The sequence below is a fragment of the Micromys minutus genome, assembly GCF_963924665.1.
Source record: "Micromys minutus genome assembly, chromosome: X".
In the NCBI taxonomy this organism is placed as follows: domain Eukaryota; kingdom Metazoa; phylum Chordata; class Mammalia; order Rodentia; family Muridae; genus Micromys; species Micromys minutus.
In genome coordinates, this window is record NC_137970.1 from 53751501 (window position 1) to 53775928 (window position 24428).

Below are 24428 nucleotides of genomic sequence, written 5' to 3' on the forward strand. Positions count from 1 at the left end.
GGTTACACCTAGACCTTAAATCATCAACAATTCAAGAGCTAAGAATGTAGCCTTGTGGCAATTCTTGGTATTTAAAAATCATTATGTTTAATTTTTACACACCAAGAAAACTTTGACTCTTTCCATGATAAGTTTTGTTTTACATGTACTTTATGCTCACTGTAAATAGTAAGATTTCAATGCATACTATCTAACCTTTAAAAAAAATCAAGTACTTGCAAAAGTATATTCATATAGTTTCATGCAAAAATGCTTTAAAATATGTACATGTATCTCTATTTTTTTAAAGTAAAGTTGAATACAACAAACAAACAAACAAAAAGAATAGTTAAGGTTTCATAAATTCCAGAACCTAAACCAAAGGGCAAATAACTTCTGTTTTAAAAATTTTGCTATTTCTAACGCAGAATTTAGAAGAAATTTATCTTATGCATATTTAAAAACAATTTTCCTTCATATGTTTACCTTTGATTCAAACAAAGAAATAAAAGTCCTATCCGTTTGTTCTAAAAAACAATTCAATGGGAAAAAAATCCACTGGGGTAGAAAGGTAAGGAAAGCTATACTTTTGCATTCATTCCTGTGTCTTCACATCACACTGTATTAATTAAAGGGCATAGGAAAAAATAATACAGTGTAATAGAAATATAATTAGTCTTGTCCTTGCAGTATCTGTGGCCATTAAGGAAGAAACAGAGACCAAAGATTGTGAATGATTTTAGAGCATTTAACTAAAAACATGCTAGCAAGTATAAATTAGCATATTAACAAAAGGTTACAGAGAATCAGAGAATGCAGCCTTTGCTTTTTCTCTGAGGATTTCATCACATTTATGTTCCTAGTTAAATCAATATAAGCAATGTTTCTGATCAGTGAACTGGCAGTATCACTAAAGACTATATGTTCCTTTTCTTATGCTTACTGAAACCCAATAAATCATGCATTACTACACAATAAAATGTGTAAAGGTTGTGTGACCTTATTGTTTAGAATTAGAACATTCTCTTGAGATAGTAAGTTAATGTGTCTTGATAAGCACTTACTGTGTGTTTAGTTCTACGTGAGACATTGTAGAAGATAATAGAATAACTTAAAATATCATTTCGTTTTAATAAAGATCAAAATTGGTCAAAAGAACGAGTTATAAACTAAAATAACTGAAAATTTAAATTAAGTATAATATATTTTAATATGTTATATCATATGGACTTTAAGAAGTATAGGAAAAAGAATAAATTATACCTATGGAGTATTTAATAGGAAATCATATACTGTATTATGTTCTTATTAGATGCTTTTAAATGATGTTTTATACAATTTAATATAGTGTTTTATGTAAATTGGGAGCTGTGTGAAGTACATATTACTTCCAAAACTGCAAAAAAAAATCAGGTATCAAAGTTTAAATAAATTCTCCCAAATAAAACCCAGATTCATGATTAAAAGTTTAATTTGAGACAGAAAAATATAGTAAATACAGAGGCCCTGCCTGAGGTAGAAATAAACTTCTTACAAAATAGATTGAAACCAATGTAATGAAGATATAACAAAGAAGTAGAATAATATAAAAGAAAGTTGTATGGTAGATATATTTTAGAGCATATTATCTCTTGCTATATAGAAAATAAATTGCATCACTGGCAAAGATAAAGTTATGGATTTAAAATGGGTAAATATTAGAATAATAGTAAACTGGAATTATATTAATTGAAAACAGATTTTATATATAAATAGGAGATTTATTTTAAAGGTAAAGATAGCAAGATTTGAAGGTAAGTTGGACATGAAGCAAGAATATAAGAATAAAGTATGTCTTAGATTGAGACTATAAGATAATTGGTTGCTACTTATCTTATTTAATGATAGAATGAAAGCTTTGGGAAGAATAGGAGAAATTGATGGAATGAAGAGTTCTAGTTGAGCCTCATTTAATTTAAATTCTTTTGAACATGTAATCAACTCTGAGATGAATTCAGATGGTATCAGCATTTACTGTGACACTTAGAGTAACAAGAATGGTGTATACTAACAAGGAGCTTGGGAATTTAGTTACATACATATATTAAATCTTTACCTATTTTAATTTTGAGTCTAATAAACATTGACAGACACATTTAGCCAAAAGAATAAAGCTCATTTTGGTCTTCAATAAATAAATAGTTTCTAGGGATTCGGTGGCCCTCCTATGAAAAGGCTTTTAAAACACAGGTTCCTACTTATTTACCCTCTTTAGGACACCATCTGGCCAGCTTCTAAGTGTTTCTGCATCTTCTGATATAATGTGGCATATGGTTACAGAAAGTTAATAGCTGCCTTCCTAGCTGCATTCATTGATTAGACTTTTAAGTGTCAATAAAGATGTTTATCTTTGACAAAACTGAGAAAATTAGGCCGATTGGTGGCAAACTCTAGGTCATGAGTTGCCCTTTGTAATCTAGAGGCTTATATTGCTTAAAGGAAAAAAGGCTTTCACTTCAGGGCACATTTATTAACTTTCTCATTAATAACCAACTCTTCTAAGAGTTCTCCAACAGAAAAAGCAGTCATATCATCACTCCAAAGCAGTCATCCTTAGACTATAGAAACTGTTACTAAGCTCTCTCTTCAATAACTCTGTTATTATCTTATAGCTTCTTTGACTTCTAAATATCAATAAATATCAATGTTCCCTAGGGCTTTTTCCTCATATTGTATTTATTACATGCACTAAACCATTAGATATTGTTAACCAATACAAAGTTAGATGTTTACACACTGATAACTCATTAATATATTACCATCACCATGAATATGTTTCTTAGGCTCTGGATTTGAATAAATAACTGAAATCTCAATACACTTAAGTATTTAACAGAAATAAAAATTTTAAATATGCTAAATCAAATTGATTGAATCTCCAAATCTGTTTCTCCCAGAGGTTTTGCCAACTAAACAAATATAATATGCATTTATTCTTTTAGTTACTCAAGTGAAAAAAATAAGTTGGGTGACCCATTGATTGATGATTCTTCCTTCTCTTTCACTAATACTCCACATCTTAAACACACACACACACACACACACACACACACACACACAACACAACACAACACACACACATCTATGAGAGCTGGGCCAAAAATCTATCCAGAATCCAGCAATTTCTCACTTGTCCATTATCCTGCCCTCTTTAATAATCAGCAGGACTTTTTCACTGAACTATTAAAAATGGTTCATTACTGGCCTTTTACATTCAAAAATTTCTTTTCTGTTTTGGAAACCTACACAAATGCTACAGTGAACACTTAAAATGTAAGTCAGATATTGTAACCTCTTTCGTAGAATATCTGACAACATGAAACACAATGTGAATCTATATTAACTCTGACCTTTTATAAGGAGTGTATGCGGGGGGGGGGGGGTGTGGTTGTTAGGTAAAACTTTGTTGATTTAGTAAATCAACAGGAAGCATGCACCTAACATTAGCAGAAAAACTTAAATTTTAGAAAAGGATGAAAGGGCTGCCAAAGTGGCTCAGCAAGTGAATGCTCTTGCCAAACCAGCAGGTGAATCAAAAATTCATTCCTGGAAGCTACAATGAGAGTATATAACTGGCTGCCAGAAATTGTCCTCTGGTCTCCAACCTCTACACATTACAATGTACACATTGTGCTTGTTTACACACACACACACACACACACACACACACACACACACGGAAAGGGGGGAGACAGAGAGATTAAAGTTAAATAGGAACAAAAATTGTGCAAATATAATCACTGTAAACAAAATGTTTTATTATAATGAGTAAATTAGAATTTAGGTCAATACAATTTAAATTTTAAATACAATTGTAAAATTTTGGCATCGGCAGTAGTGTCTGGATTTGATATCTGCAAATGGGATGGATCCCTAGGTGGGGCAGTCCCTGGATGACCCTTCCTCCAGTCTCTGTTCTATTTTTTTTTTTTTGTCCCTGTCTTCCCTATGTACAGGAACATTTCTGCCTTACCACCCTGAATGTGCCCTATCTCGTCTAATACAATAAATTTTATGGATGATATGTGTGTGTGTGTGTGTGTGTGTGTGTGTGTACGTTTTGTTCATCTATTTATTCTTTATCTTATAATTTGTGTGTTTGCGAATTGTCATTTAATATGTTTTTGGTAATTTAATACCTATGTCAGAATTTAAGGTAAACAGAAGATAAATTGAGAAAAAGCAGAACAAAATATCCAAGAACTCTGATGATTATAAAGGATAAAATATACATATAAAATAATGCTAGAAGAGAAAAATATACTTGAATCATTAATTATCAACACATTATCCAAATAAATATCACAGCAAGTAATATGTCGAGGACATTCACAAAAATACTAAGCAAGATACTGGCAATCAAGTCTGCATGTACCTATGAATATGGTATTTGAAACTGAAGAAAATCAAAGAGAAAACATTTTAAGAGAGCCAGAGGAAAAATGAATCAATCAAAGAATATTTTTAAAAATCCAATCTAATAATTTTCTTCAGATTCCATGTGAACAAGAAGCGTGAAGTTAAATATTTAAAGTATTGGAAGACTAAGACATATAGAATAACCTATAATTTTATAGGCAGATTCACAACTCTAAAACAATGAAAGAAAAATAAAGACATAAAAGTTAAGGGGTTTACCATCAATAGGGCTACTTATCAATAAATTATAATTGTTATTCAGAAAGAAGGAAAACTGACATAGATACTAAACCATCAAAAACACATTAAATGACAATTATTATGCACATCAATTATAAGACAGAGACTGGATGAATGAACGAAAATGATACCTGCTCCACCAGGAATATCTAGGGACAACCAGATGGCTAAAGGTCATTGTCAGAACAACAACAACAGCAAGGGCAATATTGCACATTCAACACAAAGTTACAACAAGCCCAGGATATCCTAACACAACTAAAGTACAAGAAAATGACCTTAAATTGAGCCTTACAAAGATTATAGATTACTTTAAATAGGAAATGTATAAATCCCTCAAAGCAATACAGGAAACTGCAATCAAACAGGTAAAGACCTTTTAAGAGGAAACTAACAAATTTCTTAAAGAAATATAGAAAAAATAGAATTAAACAGTGGAGTAAATGAATAAAACTGTTCAAGACCTGAAAATAGAAATAGAAGCAATTAATAGAACACAATCTGAGGGAATCAAGGAGATGGAAAATCTAGGAAATTTAATGGGAACACATCACCAACAAAACACAATAGATTAAAGACAGAATCTCAAGAGTAGAAGATATGACAGAGGAAATTGTTGCATCAGCTAAAAAATGTTAAATCTAAAAATTCCTGACACAAAACATCCCGAAAATCTGGAATACTACAAAAACAAAACAAAACAACAACAACAACAACATAAAAAACCTAACCTAATCATAGCAACGAAAGAAACTGAAATGAAGCTCAAGGAGAAAAAGAGCCGGAAGGTTGATGCCTCAGTCCTTCTTAGAAGGGAGAACAAAACAGGCATGGAAGGAAATAATGGGACAAATAGAGAAGCAGGGATTAGAGAGAAGATCATCCAGAGACTGCCTCACCTGGGGATCCATCCCATATGCAGCCACTAAATCCACGCACTATTGCTGATGCCAAGAAGTACTTACTGGCAGGAACCTGATATGGATGCCTCCTTAGAGGCTCTTTCAGAACCATACGGATACAGATGAGGATGCTTGCAGCTAACCTTCGAACTGAACATGGGGACTCCAATGAAGGAACTAGAAAAAAGGATTGAAAGAGCTGAAAGGGTCTGCAACCCCATGGGAAGAACAAAATCATCACTAACCAAACCCACCACAGCTCCCAGGGACTTAAACAACAACCATTGAACTCCAGGTGCATATGCAGCAGCAGTGAAGGCTCATTTTCCCAGTGTAGGGGAATGCCAAGGTAGGAGAGGATGGTTGGGAGAGGAAGCAACTTCATGGAGGCAATGGAAGGAGGAGAGGAATGGGATTGGGGGAAAGGGGATAACATCTGAAATGTAAATACAGAAAATATCCAATTAAATATGTTCTTTTAAAGAAAAATAATTAAAAATATAAACAAACAAATAAACAAAACAACAACAACAAAAGAAACTTAAGAGTATAATTTTGGGCTGGATATATGGCTCAGCAGTGAAGAACAATGAATATTCTTCCTGGAGGCACGGGTTTGATTTAGTGTACATCACATGGTGGTTCACAACTGTCCATTACTGTCATTCCACGGAATCTGACACCCTCTTCTGGCTTCCATGGGAACCAGGCAGACATATTTTATACAGATACACATGCAGGCAGCAGATATGTACATATAAATATTTATTAAATACACACACACACACACACACACACTTTTTAAGTTGTATATTCCTTTCTTAGATTTATGACCTCCTTAGTGTTAGTAAGTTGGACAGGATTGAATGATCAGGCTTGATTTATATCCTGTTGAGTAGTCCTAATTTCACATTTTGATGACTGTTAGCTACCACCAATAGATGAATATTATTTACAGCACATTTATGAATATCTTGCTATGATGGCCACTGTTACTATTCATACGTGTTGTAGCTGGGCAGGACTATTAATTATTTTTCTCCTTTGGTAGCCTTCAGAGTACTGTTCTAATACCATAGATCACAAGAAGAAAGCTTTCTGGTCAGATCCAGTTCTAACAATCCAAGTATTTTGTTTAAATTGTATGGTTTCTTCAATAATAAGGACCTAACTTTAACCTTTGAGAGCTAACTTGTTACTATAAATATTAAAAAAATAAAAAATGGCTTATCTTTTTACGGCCCCTGAGGTCTCACTCCCCAGGCCCGACCCTGATACGGAGCCCCGCACACCTCTGGCACCCAGTCTAAGCCACCAACACGGCCCAATTGAGAAACTCCCTTCCCTTGACAGTTTAATACTGCCTATTTTCTGCCTCTGTCCTGGTATGTTTCTATACCCCCAAAATCCCACAAACAAAACTCTACTGTCCAATAGCTTTTCATATAGGATTATATATTCAACTCTCAAGCTACAAACCCTCTACACAACAAGATTGCATCAAAGAGACAAAGATACAAACTGCCCTTCTATATGAGATATTAGACCTGTAAAATCCTTAATGTTCATAGCTTTTTAACACCAATCAATATCACCTGAGTCTAGCTGGTCTTTTAGAAACTCCATGTTGTCACAATCTCTAACCTCCATCTTCTGACCTCCTCAGACCTCTCAGCCCTCTCCACCTACCTCACCCGCCCAGTCACTGGCTTTCCTTTATTTTTCTAATTAAAATGGGAAGGTTCAGTTGGAGTCACTTGACTAGGCAGCCCTTCTTGGGAAGGCAACCCAAGTAGTAGAACATATCCCAAGTACAGGCAACAACTTTTGGGATAGCCCCATTCCCTCCATGAAGACCAAGCTTCCCATCTGCTACATATGTGTGGGGAAGCTTGAGTCCATTCTGTGTGTGCTCTTTGGACGATGGTTCAGTCTCTAATTTCCCCAAGGATTCAGGTTAATTGATTATGCTAGTCTTCCAGCAGCATTCTTATCCCTTTACAGGCTAGAATAGCAAATAGTTTAGGCTGTTATGAAAATATACAACAGACTGAGTAGACTGATACCTACAAAAATATGTTTCTTGTAGTTCTAGAGTGTGGACAAGCTATTAAATTGCTGAGAAATCGGGTCATAAAATGACCTGTTTGCTGGCTTTCATTCACTCCTTTCTTTACATGAAGGAAAGAACTCTGGGACTCAGACTTTATGAAAGTGACCAGTCGTGTTTATAAGGCGACAACTTGTGTGCCTTAATTATTCTGCAGAATCAATCGCTACCCTTATGACACTATACTGAACTTTGAGATTTACGCATATATGCTTCAAAAAATAAACTTCAATGTATAATAATAGTCAAATATAAAATATTAAAGTGCTATTCAAAATGAAACTGCATGATTTGGTGTCAGGTAGAAGAGTTTAATAGTTTTTTTAGCGAAGCGCTCTCTCGATCACTCCCTCCCTCCCTCCCTCCCTCCCTCCCCCCTCTTTCTTTCTCTCCCTCTCTCTCCCCCCCTCTCTCTATCTCCCTCTCTCCCTACCCCCGCTGCAGTCCCAGATAGATAGTCTGGAACTTTTTGTGTAGCATAGAGTGCCATTGAGCTGTAGGCATTCTTTTCCTATTGCCTCCCAAGTACTATGATTACAAGTGATTATGGTACCCACCTATTAGACAAGTACAATTCAGTTTGTTTATTTGGGAACTCTCTATACTTGGTAAGTCTTTACCTATTATAGTTCCATTTTAAATTTCTTCGTCTTTTTGTTGATTCATTTTAACACTTATCTCAGAAATTTATTACAGCTTATTTTGATAACTATTGTTATTATTTATTTTTAAAATATTTGTACATGAATTAAACTGTTATGATATCAATTCTGTTACTAAAACTTACCTTCATTGTTATCTAAGCATTTACTTTCACCTACATGAGTCACTTCCTTTTAGACATCTCTGACAGTTGAAAATTCACTTCAAATATAACCTCCATATACAGGTTTTCCTTGGCAGATAACATATTCCCCTCAAAACATCTAGCCATTTACCGGTTCTAATTTTATTCATGGCACTTTGTAATTATATATTGATTTTTAATTGATTTTGTCATCTCTCCCAGTAGAATCTGAGTCATGTGTAACTAACTGCTTTAGTTAACATTATATCATTGTTGCTTCAAATAAACTTTAGATTTTTGAATAATAATTTTACTCCATTAAAAACAACATAACACAATATATCATTGTTATTTTATGTTTTTGACACTATTAAATTTGACATTTTTCTCTTCTTTTAAATTGGATATTCTCTGTATTTACAATTCAAATGTTATCCCCTTTTTCCCTTCCCATCCCCATCCCCTCCACTTGTTTCCATAAACATGCTACCTCTTCCAACCACACTCTTCACCTCAGTGCCCTGGCCTTCCCATTAACTGGGAAAATGCACATTCACTGGACCAAAGGCCTCCTCTCCCACTGATGCCAGACAATTATTTCTTCTGCTAAATATGCAACTGGAGTCATGGTCTATCCATGTGTGCTGATGGGTTGGTGTTTTAGTCCCTGGGAGTTCTGAAGGGTTTGGTTGGTTGATAATATTCTTCATCCCATGGGGTTGCAAACACTTTCAATCCCTTCAGTCCAATGGTTAACTGCAAGCATCCTCCTCTGTATCAGTATGGCTCTGGCAGAGAATCTGAGAAGGCACTCATATCAAGTTCCTGCCAGTAAGCATTTTCTGACATCAGCAATATTGCTTGAGTTTGATGGATGAATATGGGGTAAACCAGGTTAGGCAGTCTCTGGATGATCTTTTCTCCAATCCCTGCTCCTCTATTTGTCCCTTTATTTCCTCTCCTGAGCATTTTGTTCACCCTTCTAAGAAGAACTGAGGCATCCACCTTCTGGCCTTCCTTCTCTTTGAGCTTCATAAGTTCTGTGAATTGTTTCTTGTTTTACACAGCTTTTTTGGGCTACTATCCACTTATCAGTGAATGCATACCATGTGTGTTCTTTTGTGATTGCTGTACCTCACACAAAATGATTGCTTCTAGTTCCATACATTTGCCTAGGAAGTTCGTAAAGTCATTGTTCGTAACAGATGAGTAGTACTTCACTGTGTAAATGCACCACAATTTTTGTATCCATTTATCTACTGAAGGACATCTTGGTTTTTGCCAGCTTCTGGCTATTATAAAGAAGGCTGCTATGAAAAAGTTGGGATAAATGTCCTTGTTATATGTCAGAGTGTCTTTGAGGTGTATATCATAGAGCAGTCAGAAAGGCTAATATAAAAAACCCGTGTGACAGCAGATTTTGGCAAGAATGTGGAAAAAGAGGAACACTCCTGCATTGTTGGTGTGATTGCAAGCTGGAACACCCACTGTAGAAATCAATCAATCAGGTGGTTCCTCGGAAAATTGTACATAATACTACCTGAGGAGCCAGCTATGCCATTCCTTGGCATATACCCAAAAGATGCTCCAACATATAAAAAGGTAGCATGCTCCACTATGTTTATAATAGCCTTTTTTATAATAGCCAGAAGGTAGCAACAACCTATATGTCCCTCAATAGAGGAATGGATACAGAAAACATGGCACATTTACACAATGGAGAACTACTCCGCTATTAAAAACGATTTCATAAATTTCTTTTGCAAATAAATGGAACTAGAAAATATCATCCTGAGTGAGATAACCAAGTCACAAAAGAACACACATGGTTTGCAGTCACTGCTAGTGGATATTAGTCCTAAATTTTGGAATAACCAAGATACAATTCACAGACCACATGAAGCTCAAGAAGGTCAAAGTGCAGATGCTTCAGTCCTTCTTAGAAGGGGAACAAATACGCACAGAAGGAAACATTGAGACAAAGTATGGATCAGAGACTGAAGAAAAGGCCATTCAGAGACTGCCCCACCTGGGGAATCCATCCTATATAGTCATCACCAAATCTAAATAATATTGTGGATATCAAGAAGTGCATGCAACAGGTGCCTGACATAGCTGCCTACTGAGAGGGGTATAAAGGCACACTAACTGATGCCACAGAAATAAGATATTGTAGATTATTATGAGCAATTATATTCTAGAGTAGATGAACTTAACCTACGAAACCTCTTCAGGGGGACATACAAAATATGGGAAAATAAAAAGTAACATGTTTTCATCAATATGCCCTTTAAAGGAACCCTAGATTCTCAGAATTGGAGGACACTACTTTCTCCTGCTCTACAGGGGTTCTTCCCTCCTTCCCCAAATCCTGTTTATGACTCTTGTTCTCACTCTCATCTACGAATCTATAATAAACTTCCCGTTAAATTAAAACTAAAATCTCTCTAACACAGATAAAAGCCCAGAATCAGATAATTGCATTGCTGACTTATAACAAACATTTTAAGCACAGTAACAATTCTTTTTATACCAGTCCAGTGATATTAAAGGGAGCTTGCCCTTCATAACATCCATAAATATCCTCATACTCAAATCAGACAAAATTATAACATAGCAACAGAAGGAGAATATAAATAAATATCCTTGGTTAACAACATTTCAACACAGGGGAAAGCAAGTCTAATGGCTAATGAAAAGGATTATTTACCATGCCTGTCTTTGAGGACCATTCTTATTCAAAACACTACACTCTAGTATGAACTTACTGAGAAAGAAATTATGTTTTTTTTTTTTTTTTTTTTTTGCATTTGCTTGAGCTCTAAAAATGTGCAGATAAGGAGGCTCTTAGGAGGTGGAGAAGGAGGATCTGGATTTAAGGCCAGTCTAAGTTACATTTTCATAGTAAATATGAGTCAACCTAGGTTACATGAAACGTTGTCTTTAAAAAAATGGAGATTTGGGGGGGGGCAGCAATTGGGATATAAATAACTATATTTTTAAATTTAAAAAAATAAAAAGAAAGGGAAATGGAATTTATTAAACTAAGATTTTTTTGTAATGGAGCAGGGAGGAAATCCTCTCCAGTATGCTCTATGGATAAAGTTGTCCAGGAGAGAACAGTAGAAACGTCAGGTCAAATGCACACAGACATCATACCTGTAGGCCTGGAAGAGGCCACGATAGAGTTTCTGAATTTGAACTGCAAGGAAAGACTTAGAATGTCTCCTCCCTCACAAGCCCTAGGTAGAATGAAGCAGCAGAGAGCAAAGGCTCCCATTTCCCTGCTCCATAGCACTAAGAGGAATCTACTAGAATCATCCAGACCAGAAAATTTCAACTTTAAATTTAGGACACCTGTTTCACTCAGTAAGTTGGTATGGCTTCCAACCTTGCTCATAGAAGCTTTCCTTTGCAGTAGGCCATAGTTAACACAGACACTTAACTGGTCAAAGTGATAGAAATAAGTGACTGGAAGGAATCAGCCAAATAAGTGACATCTATATCAACATATCAACCCCCATCCCACCAAGTTTCAGGGACCAGCATGAAGGAGTTGAAAGAGGAGGATGTGGAGATGTACTATGAAATTCTGTCATCTGGACACAAAGTAGCTGTTTTGCACTCATGAATTTACAACACTATAGTTACCTGCACTAGACCTGCCCATGAACCAGCTAAACAAAATTCAAAAATAGATTGGGGAGGAGGAGCTTTTAGGATCCCTACCACAGTTAAAGAGATAATTGCAATTGATAGATGTTGGAGGAGAAAGAGTAATTTTGGTTCAAGCATGGAACCACTGCTCCATGGCTAGGTACTCATGCTTTAGTGGATGGTCACACACCTCTGCATGTTATAAGCATTTGACTTAGTGCCTTATAAAAAAAGAAAGGAATTAGATATGAAGGATACTATTTGGGGGCTACTGAGGGAGTTTGAAAATTTAATAGAGGGCTGATGTTACTAAATATGAGAAAAATTTTGAAAGGATAATGTTTTATTATAATGTACAGAAATAAACATAATGGAGAAAGTGAAATGAGTTCACATTGGATATTTTAAAATATTTATGAAAGAAATTGAAAAAAATAAGAAATGAGTTTCTATGTTCATGATGTAGAAAATTAAAATTAGGCCCGCCATCAGGCCTCAGGACCTGCATGAAACCTGCTGAGCTCCTAGAATAGCCTTACATGGGCTTTCCCACCTGAAGCCACAGTGATTCTGCCACAAATCCCCACCAGCTATCCAGAAACAGAATTCCTGGAAATCTCAGAGTGCAGATAGCATTGTGCTCTCTAGAAAGGGGTTCATTCCAGAGAAAAGGTGCTGAGTGACCACCATCAGGACTCAGTACCTATCCTCAGACTGCAGAACTCCCAGAACAGCCTCACAAGTGCTCTCCAAACTGAGTCTACAAGAGACAGGATACATATCCAGGAGGCTGAGCACCCAGAAGAGTCTCACAAGAGCTCTTCTACCAGAGCTCACAGAGACAGAAATGAGTCACTATCATCAGAATTCACAGCTTGCATGAAAGGAGCCGAAGACCCAGGAACAGTCTCCTTCCTGAGCCCACAGGCTCTTAGATCCACAGGAGCGACAAGCTCCAGTCAGAGACAACAAGATCACCTAACATCACAGATAATAAGATGGCAATAGGAAAGTGAAAGAACCTAAGCAATGGAAACCAAGACAACCTGGCAACATCAGAAACTAGCTATCCCACCACAGCAAGTAGTAGATTGCAAAACATACCAGACAAACAAGATTTAGACTCAAAATCATACTTCATGATGATATTGGAGATCTTATAGAAGTGCATGAACCCCTTTAAACAATTACAGGAGAACCAGGAGAACAAAGGAAAACACATAGAAGTCCTTAAAATGGAAACGCAAAAAAAATCACTCAAAGAACTACAGAAAAACACAAACAGGTGAAGGAATTGAAAACAGAAATAGAAACAATAAAGAAATCACAAAAAGAGACAACCCTGGAGATAGCATCACCAACAGACAACAAGAGATGGAAGAAAGGATCTCAGGGGCAGGAAACAACAGAGAAAATGAAAAAACCCAAAAAGCTCCTACCCCAAAACATCCAGGATATCCAGGACACAATGAGAAGACCAAACCTAAGGATAATATGTGTAGAAGAGAGAAAAGACTCCCACCTAAAAGGCACAGTAAATATCTTCAACAAAATCATAGAAGAAAACACCCCTAACCTTAAGAATGAGATGACTATTGACAGTCAGAATCATAACATAGCAAAAATCTTTTACAAATGAATGCCAACAATTTGAATGCAGAACTATTAAAAGAGTGGAAGACTGAGATAAAAATGTCTTCTGACTATGTATGAAATAACTTAAAGAATGGAAGAATGAAAGTTTCTGTATGTACCAAGAGTTAAATACCAAGTCTATATAAGAAAGTTATATATAAATAAATTAATTAACTTAAGCTAAAGAACAACTATCAAAATCAAATAATACAATTTTAAACGTTGAGAGTGATCTAAGTAGGCATTTATTAGGAAATAAAAATTATTAAAAACATTATGAAATCCTGTTTAAGATAGCAAATCAAAACTAGTATGATACAAACTCACTGGAATAAGAATGGGCTTCACTTATCCAGAGATAATACCACTGTTATTTTGCTATTTTTTTTTTTTTTACTATCTTGAGTGAAAACGTTGTCAAGATTCATTGATCTATGTCTCATTAAAAACATTAGTGATTCATGAGATGAGATTAAATTCTCAGCATTAACAAATTCATAAGGAACAAAATCTGTTGGACTTTTAAGTGAGTATTCTTACAGGGAAAAGAAGCATCTTGCAGAAAGACTTCTGGATAGAATATTTTGAAAACATACTGTGTTTTTATTTTAGCTTTTTATGTTTATTTATTTATCAAATTAGGTTCTTAGTGTTTATGCAGAAACATTTGCAGAAATACTACATTCCTTACATTCTTTGCCATAGAACTTGGCTTGTGATATAAAAATTAATAACTGAACCATTTAAAGAATGGTAGTCAAGCTAGAATTATTAGTATATATTTTTGGTCCCACCACTCTGGAAGTAGAGGCAGGAAAATCAGGAGTTTAAGGTCATCCTTGGCTACAGAGGATATCACAGGCCACCTTTGGATGCCTGAGACCATGTCTCAAAGTAGAAAGAAGAGACCATTGACATTTCAATTATAAAATCATTGGCTTCAAAGTTTGACAACCTGAGTTCAATCCATGGAATCCATGTAAAAATGGAACAAGTGAATTGACTACACAAAGTTGTCTTCTGACTTCTTTTTCCTCTGACCTCTAAACAAACACTGCAACAATACATGCGTGGATCCTCCCCATGGTGCAAAAACACCACACACACACACACACACACACACACACACACACACAGACACACACACACACACACACACACACACACACACACAAACGTACATATATAAAGAAAAGACATTTTGCTAATGCAAACAGGGCTCTCAGGCTGTACCTTTAATTTAGCTTTCCTGATAATATGCATGAAAGCATTCTTTTCAAGTCTTTTATTCCTAAAGGATCCTGATTTAATTGGGGAAGGGGGGTTTACTTGTTGAGCTACCAATTTTACCAATAATCTACCAGAAATGTAGATTTTAAAAAAAAAGAAGATATGAGTAGGGGCTGAGGCATAGCTCTGTAGAAAGTATTTGCCTAGCATATTTAAACTCCATGTTGGACTTTACTGAAAAGTTTCCCTAAATTCTATACTCACAACAAAAATCTTCCAATACACAAACTACCAAAGGCCAAAGGCCAGGACTGAGAAAAAAAATGTTCTACTCCACAGGTTTTTTATTTTTTTTTTTTTTTTTTCTTGAGCAGCAGAACAGCTGCAAGCAAAGATGACTGATGAAGTTCCCTTTACCGTAGTGAGAGTGATATTTTGGCAAAGAATGGAGCTGCTTTGTGCTCTTGTACAAAATGTCTGCCTGAAGCTAAATTGGAGAGTTTTGGATTAATTGCATTTGCAGAAATAATGTAAAAACAACCTAGTATCGATTCTGTCCTGTGGTTATTAGTGTTCCGTCTTATGCAGATCTATAAGGAAAAGGAGCAAGCTGAGCAAGGAGAAAAAGACAACATGTAGAGTTTGAGGAGAAAAGGGATATCAGGAAGTGGGATGCAACTCAGACTTCTGTTGATGATGATAAAAAGGGTTAAAGAAAAGCCTGATGGTGAATATCATAAAGGAAGTTGAGATCTCAGGACAAGATTCTGCCCAGGTATGCTTTCAACTTGTGAAGGGAAATTAAGAAGAACTCTCAATTTACAGAAAAGCTAGACGAAGCTGAGGAGGAAGGTAATCCCATAGGAAGACCAGAAGTCTTAACCTGTATCCCCAGGACCTCTCAGACACCAACAACCAGGCAGCATATACCGGCTGATATGAGCCCCTCAACACATTATACAGCAGAGGAGTGCCAGGTCTGGACTCAGTCAGAGAAGATGCACCTAACTCGCAAGAAAGTCAGGGTCTCAGGGAGTGGGGAGGTCTAGTGGGGTGAGTTAAAGGGCATTTTCTTGGAGACTGGGGCAGGGAGAAGAGTGGGATATGGAACAGCTGGAGGAAAGACCAGGAGAGAAATAAAGTCTGGACTGTAAAAATAAATAAATATAAAAATAATAAATAAATGAAAGAAAGAAAGAAAGACAGGAAAGCACAATAAAACAGGTGAAGGAAAACTGTCCAGGATCTAAAAATAGAAATAGAAACAATAAAGAAATCACAAAGGGAAGCAACCTTGGAGATGGAAAACCTAGGAAAGAGATCAGGAATGATAGATACCAGCATCACCAGAATACAAGGAATTGTATCAGGCATATTATTATAGAAGATATTGACACAACTAAGGGGGACCACCATCAAGATTCAGGAACTGCCTGCATAGGGCTGAGCTTGCAGAGTAGCCTTGCAAGTGCTCTCCCACCTGAGCCAATGGTAAGCCATAAGCCTGCCACATTCCTTCACCAGCTGTCCGGGGAGGGAACACCTAGTGATCTTCCGAGCAGATAGGGAGATGAACTGTGGGATCTGGTCCTCTCTGACCCAGTGCAAGAGCCGGGTGGCCGGCTGACTGCCATCAAGATTTGGAACCTGCCCGTAGACAGCTGAGACTCCAGAACAGCCTTGCAAGTGCTCTTCCAACTGAGCCTACAGAGAGCTTCCTACCCACTCTTCAGGCTGTCCCAGGAGGGATAGCCTGGAGCTCCTGGAAGAGAGTTAGAGTAGTACACTCTGGGATCAGGTCCTTTACAGCCCCACTAGAGGACCAGGCAAATGCCCTCAAGACCCAGGACCTGCCTGCACATGTCTGAGCCCCCAGATAATTCTTGCATGAGCTCTCCCACCTGAGGCCACAGAGTCACTTCAATCAGAATTCACTGTCTGCCTACAAAGAGACAAACATCCCTAAGCAATTTCCTTCCAGATCCGCACCAGAGACAGGCTCTAGCCAGGGACAAGAGCATCTATAATCACAGATAACAAGATGGCAAGAGGAAAGCAAAAGAACCTAAACAATGGAAACCAAGACAAATTGACAACACCATAACTCATCTTGCCTACCACAGAAGGTAGTAGATTGCCAAACACACAAGGAAAACATGACTTAGACTTGTAATCATACTTCATGATGTTGATGGAGATCTTGGAGAAGCACATAAATAACTCCCTTAAACTATTCCAGGAGAACTAGGAAAAATCACTCAAAGAACTACATACAGGTAAACACAAACAAACAGAGAAAGGAATTGAAAACAAAAATAGAAACAATAAGGGAAACACAAAAAGAGACAACCCTGGAGAAGGAAAACCAGCCAGACTTAATTCTACCACCTGAGGTCGAGGCTAGGCCAAGTTCCATTCTCCACCCACAGTTCTTGGGAGGAGCATGAACATTTTTGCAATACCACAGAATATGCTGACTGATAGTCACCTGACCTTCTGATCCCATGGCCCTGTCATATGCCTGCTAGCCAATAGATTCAAAAACTAATATGCTTAGGCAATGCATTTAAATTATAACCTTGCTGATATAACCTGTACCCCTAGAGAGTATAAAAACTGTTGTAACAGCCTTTTGGGGTCTCCTCTCCTCTGAATGTAGACCACCCCAGTGCACTGGAAAAATAAACCTCTTGCTTTTGCACCTATCCCTGATCTCTTGTCTCATTCATGGGAACCTCAAATAGATAAGACTCAATTTGGATTTTACATACCTAACTAGCTGTATTTTAATTATATAATCATCAGTATATTCAACTAGTATATCTTCAAAGATTTCATTCACAGAGAAAGCATATATTTAGTTTTAGAGTTAACAAGACATTCATTTCCATCAGCATCAGCTTTTTTGATTCATAAAACCACAAGGGGCTTCTGTTTTGCCAACAAGAATATGTCCACTTCATCAGTTTTTTTCCAACTACACCATTGCTAAGGTTTCTAGTTCCTGAAAATTTACAAAGGACATTAACACCAATACTAATGTCTTCAGGCCCACAAACACTATCTTCAATTCTATCACCAAGACATTTTTGCATAAGTATCAACATATTCAGTTGACCTATCATTGGGTTATTCTGGTACACACTCACCTAAGAATTCTATTATGCAATTATCAAGATATTCAATTCCACCATCAAAAAAGACCTTTCATTGCACAATCATCCAAGCATTTGACTCAATTACAATCCATCTTCTCAAGTTTAAAGTCAATGAAAATATCAATCTAGGTCTATTGTTTCCTTTTGTATAATCACCATAAAATTATGACTCAAATAGTCAGGCTCTTATGATTTCCACATCTTTACAAGCTGTAGTTGACCCTGATTTAAAGGAATTTCAATTTACTGTGCCACAAATTACTAGAAAGCAAGGTTCTGGTGAAAATATCAAAGAAATTATTCAAACCACAGATTATTCTGAATCAAAACAAAAACAGAGATTCATGAAAATAAGGTTGGGTCCCAACACATTGAAAAGCTATGACACATCTTATAATATGAACAGTGAAGTTGGGAAGTTGGGTCTATGGATGAAAATATATATAAGTGAATGAAAATATTACTTTACCATTTTATAATAGTAATATATTTCTAGTGTTTACTTTGTAGAAGAATTCAACCATTACTTTGCTGTTATTCAATAGAACTAATGCCACATAACCCACACAAAATACAAATTTCTTATTGACATAATTTGTAAAACTAAGTAAAAGCTAAGCATTAGTACTGACTGTTCTTAGAAGCTCAATTTAAAGGAAATTATACTATAAAAATTCTGTAGATATTCATTTATTTTATGATTAATTAATGTTTAGTTAATTTTTAACAAAAATTTTCACTATATTTGTCTCAATTACTTGTGTGAAATCATAATCTCTGATTAATATATTCATATATGTATTATATATGTATATATAATGTGAATTTATGGCTTATATAAATAGAGAGTTCTTGTATTTTCTGAATTTTATTTGCATGCCTTGGGGAATATTTTGATGGGGTATTTTGATGATGATAGATATGAGGGGTGATTAAGTTATTTATACAAGTTGAATATTTTTAAAAATAAAACATCTAAAATAAAGTTTATCAACTGATATTAAAGGTAAACAATGTTTTAAAAATTATCAAAGTATTGAGACTCGGTGAACATGACAGGCAATATAGTTTAATTAAGTTGAAAGCCAAGATTAAAGTGCTAAGATATTCTAAATGTTAACAGTTAACAGAGTTAGAAAATCTCAGACATACATGACTGTGTATAAAACATTAGAAATTTAAAAAAGAAACAATTAGAAATAGCAGAAGGAAACTAGCATGGAAGACTAAATAACATAAGTCATCATATGAATATTTCAATCATAAAGAATAGCTAATAATATTTTTAACAACTTTATTTTACAAAATAAAGATAAATGTACAGATTTTAAGCATTTTTTGCATAAAATTATACAATACATTTTTGTCAGTACTTTTTTTCAGATTTTAAAATAATTTTTACATAAAACTGTATGAATATATTTGTCAGTCAGTACTTGATTTTTTTTAAAGTTTGATAGTATGCATTGAAAACTTAATAGTTACAATGAGCATAAAGTACATGTAAAACAAAATGTAACATGGAAATAGTCAAAGTTTTCTTGTTGTATAAAGATTTTTTTGTTTTGTTTTGTTTTGTTTTATTTATTTCTTGGACTTCATACAGTCTGTGAGTTGTTTCTGGCGCAGTGCAAGCCTCTGGGGTTAGCATCCCATTATCAGTGACTGCATATTATGTCTGTTCTTTTGTGACTGGGTTTTCTCACTCACAATGATATTCTCTAGATGTAGCCATTTTCTTAAGAATTTGGTCAAGTCATTGTTTCTGGTGGCTGAGTAGTATTCCATTGTGTAAATGTACCACAATTTTTGTATCCATTCATCTTCTGAAGGACATCTGGGTTCTTTCGGGTTTATGGTCTTAAAGCAGATAAGGACATTCCATAGATCTTGGGTGTATCGAAAGGAACATGAGAAAAATATAGAAATTCTGTTTCTTAGCCGCTTTAAAAGTGTTTTAAAATCTTTTGTATCACATTTATCAGAATATAATGCTCAAATAAAATATGAAAAAAAAACTTAATTTAGGGGTGTCGTTATCTGAGTTCCAATAAATGACAAACCTCAACTCATCATAGCAATGATAGTTTTAGTAGAAAGACAGAAGGAGCTAGAAATTATGTAAGATGATACAACATGGGGATTTAACAGACTCATGCTATCTTTCTGTAAAGAGAACATAAGATTTGGATAGATGTATAAAGTTATTGATGGGTGGAAATATGAAAATTATGTGTTCTTCAATGTTGTAGCAGTTTGTAAATGTTGCTACAAGGGGAAATAGATGAGAAGCTCTGAGAAAAAAGAAAAAAATCCTATGCATATAAGCCTATAGATAGGTAAATGATGCAATATACTCTATGCATAATAAAATGTAAAAGATATAAGAGCATTCAAGAGATGAAAGACAGAAGCAACAATAATGTCTAGACCACTACCTTTATTAGATTTCATTAGGGGAAAGAAGGCAGGGAACTCGAAGCACTTCAGTGTTGGCTATTTTGAATAATTTTTGAGGACTTTAGCTATAGGGTTATGCTATAGTGACCTTAAGGTGATCAACAAATAAAAGTATTGTTTCCAGTTTGTATGGGCCAGGTATATGAGTTATGATTTTGTGCATATTAGTTCGTTAGTTTGCATGAAACACATGAAGTGCTCTGACCTGTAAACTTAGTATTTATGTTCCTAAAAGATTGGTAGTCATTTTAATCCTTTTTTGAGATGACCAAGTACAAATATATAGATAAATATTTAAAATATAGTATATGAATATAGTAATATTGGGAATGAAGAAAATTAAAATTTGTCTATACCATGGTTAAAATTAAATAAAGTATCAAAACCACAACAATTAAAAATCAATGAAAATTATTACAAAGGCACACAGAAATGATTATCAGAATGATGACTTTAAAAAGACAAATGAGATGCCTCAGGGAAAATAAAATTTAGAAGCTAGAGACAGATTAATTTATTAGCATATTTGTAGAATTATTTGTCCTAATATGTTGCTATAACAAAGAAACAAATTGTTTTTCAGAAGCAAAGTCATATAACAGTAGTAAACTTATATAATAACAATGAATGATAATTTGTCTCATCATGCACTGAATATTTTCTAATAGTATTTCAAAAACATGTTAAAGTAATGAATCAAACATAAGTATGGTAGAAAACTGAGTCATGTATAGAAGGGAATGAATTACATCAAAGTATTATTCAATATGAATTATTTATAAGAGAGGACAGAAAACAAATTTTCACCTACCTATCTTAGATTTATGTTCTGGGGTCCATGTAAAAACAGATTAACAAAAGTAAATGAAGCTTGTTTTTACATGGAAATTTTCCATACACATGGGAGGTACCCAGAGAATGAGTAATTCTCCAAATTGTGGCTTAGGGAAAGGGAAGCTGGTGGATTAGAGGCACTTAGAACTCCCTTGCATTTTCATGAATCTAAAACAAAACATCACAGGCATGGCTACAGGGAAAAGTAGCTGATGAGGAAAGGCAAAGGAATTCAACAGTAAGCAGTAGCTTCTTATAGGCCAGATGAAATCAAGAAATATTGAACTTTAGATTTGGAAAATAAATAGTGAATCATCACAAAAAGTACCAGACAAAAGTGGTAATTAATAATTATAATAAAGTTTACCCCTCAAGTATCTTTAGTAGGGCTGTACACATAGTGGCATTTGACAAAAACACTATTCATTATGGGAGGTTTGCAAACTGCACAGCAGACGACACTGGAGAAAGGACTTTTGTGCTGTACAATGTACAGTGGGTAGTCTCTTTTAGGAGAGCACTTAAAGTAAAATACCAGATACAAGAGCCTGAAATTTTTCATCTTTATTTGTTCTTTGACAATGTCACACACTGTACTTTTTTTGTTTTTATCTTTTAAGAACTAGTTCTTCAAAATTTTTATGGTGAGTTTTAATCATATTTATTATTTATCACCTATCAGTTTCCAGATCCATCCCTTTCCCTTGCTGCCCAGTTTTATATCTTCCACAACAGACATATTGAGATCAATTTGTGCTGTCCAAATATTCTTAGGTATGTGGGCTTCCACTGGAGTATATTTGACTGATCATGGACTAACTTTTTAAGAGAACTGACCCTTCCTTTCCTACCAACTAACAACTGCCAATATCTCCTTGTCTAGAGATACAATTTCATGATCAACTTCCCTCACCATGGTGAGATTTTGTCTAGCTGAGAATTCAGTACTATTTATTTTCTCTGTACCTTGTAAGTTGTGGGATACCATGTTAATCACCATCTAGTACAAATAGAAACTTCTAAGATGAAGATTGAAAGTGCCTATTGTATAGGTATAACATTAAGTTATTAGGAGTCATTTTAACACTATATTAAATTAGTAGCATAATAGTAGTAGAGTTCTTCTAGGACCTCTAATCTCTCTGGCCATAGGTTCTTAGCCCAATAAAGGTGTTGTGTATGAATTTCATCTATATAGAGGGATTTCAATCCAATCATAAAGAAAACAGATACACACATGATGTTTGTGCCACTATTGTATCAGTGGGAATGTCTTGGCAGGCCAATCATTATTGTAGCTTGTAATTTTAACAATTATGATTGACGATCACTTTTCAACTCCAATAGTATATACATAGTACCTTTCAGCATTATGAAATCTAGACAATGGAGAAGTTTCCATGTTAGTACTAGCTTGGTGTCTTCCTGTTCAATGACTCAAATATGTAGTCATATTCAGCAATAGGCTTTTACTAGTTCACAATCAAAATATGGTGAATACCAAGAAGAATTCTTATTGATATTGTAAATGCATGGAGGTCTTTGCAATCTCATTGGTCAGCAATTCCAAAAAGTATAGCCCATTTCTGGGACTAAGAATATTAATTGTTGGCCTCTGGTTTCTAGTAAAGATACAGTTGTTTCATGATAGGATTACTCTATTATACCTATTTTAAATATATCTGCATAAGATGTAGTTTAGGAAGATTCTACTTAGTGGGTCTAAGTATTTCTCTTTTGAAAAATCTTCAGGTTATTTTACCTCCCAGTTGCCTTAATATGTAATATCCTCCCCTCCCCATAGCAGTTTATCTAATTCTGTTCCATAACTCTTTGTAACCCTTTATTCAGGTGTTTTCTATTTTCCCTCCCTCAATAGCCCTTCTGTGTGACCCCTTAGTAATTCCTCACCTATGTAGATATTATAAATAAAGAAAATATATCTAAATATTGAAATCTACCATCAACATGAGATAAAACATATAGCATTTATCTTTCTGTGCCTTGGTTGCCTTGCTTAGAAATATTCAAATTAACTCAAATGGTACAGAGTAATTGATCATATTCATACCTGCTGCAAATCCTTCTCATCCCAAGCAAATTTTGCGCCCTTAAAATATTTTGACTCACCAAGTATAATTTATAAGGCCACATACTATTATATGTGTGACCTTCCACTAGAACATAGTTGACTTACCTGGGGTCACACTCCTTTTTTTCCTTTATGTTATTGAATATTTTATGTATTTACATTTCAATTGTTATCCATTTCCCCTCCTCTCCCAAGCCCCCTTTCTTTCCCTGCTTATATGAAGATGCTCACATTCCCACCTACCCACTCCCACCTCAATGACCTGACATTCCCCTACACTGGGGAAACCAGTCTTCACAGAACCAACAGCTACTCACCATATTGATGCCAGGTAATGCTATCCTTTGCTACATATGGGTCCCTCCATTTGTACTCATTGGTTGGTGGTTTAGTACCTGGGAGTGCTGGGTTATTTGGTTGGTTGATATTGTTGTTCTTCCTATGGGTTGCAAACCCCTTCAGCTCCTTCAGTCCTTTCTCTGTCTCCTCCATTGGGGTTCCTGTGCTCAGTCCAATGGTTAACTACTAGCATCATCATCTGTATCAGCAAGGCTCTGGTAGAGCCTCTCAGGAGACATCCATAACAGGCTCCTGTCAGAAAACAATTCTTGGCATCAAAAATTGTGACTGAGTTTGATGACTGTATATGGGATGAATCCCCAAGTGGGGCAGTCTCTCAATGACCTTTCCTTCAGTCCCGGTTTCACTCTTTGTACCTATATTTCCTCCCATATTTTGTTCCCACTTCTAAGAATTACTACTGCATCCACATTTTGTCTCTCTTCTTCTTGATGTTCATATGGTCTATGAATTATATCTTGGGTGTTCTGAGGTTTTGGTCTAATATCCATTTATCAGTAACTGTATATCATGTGTGTTCTTTTAT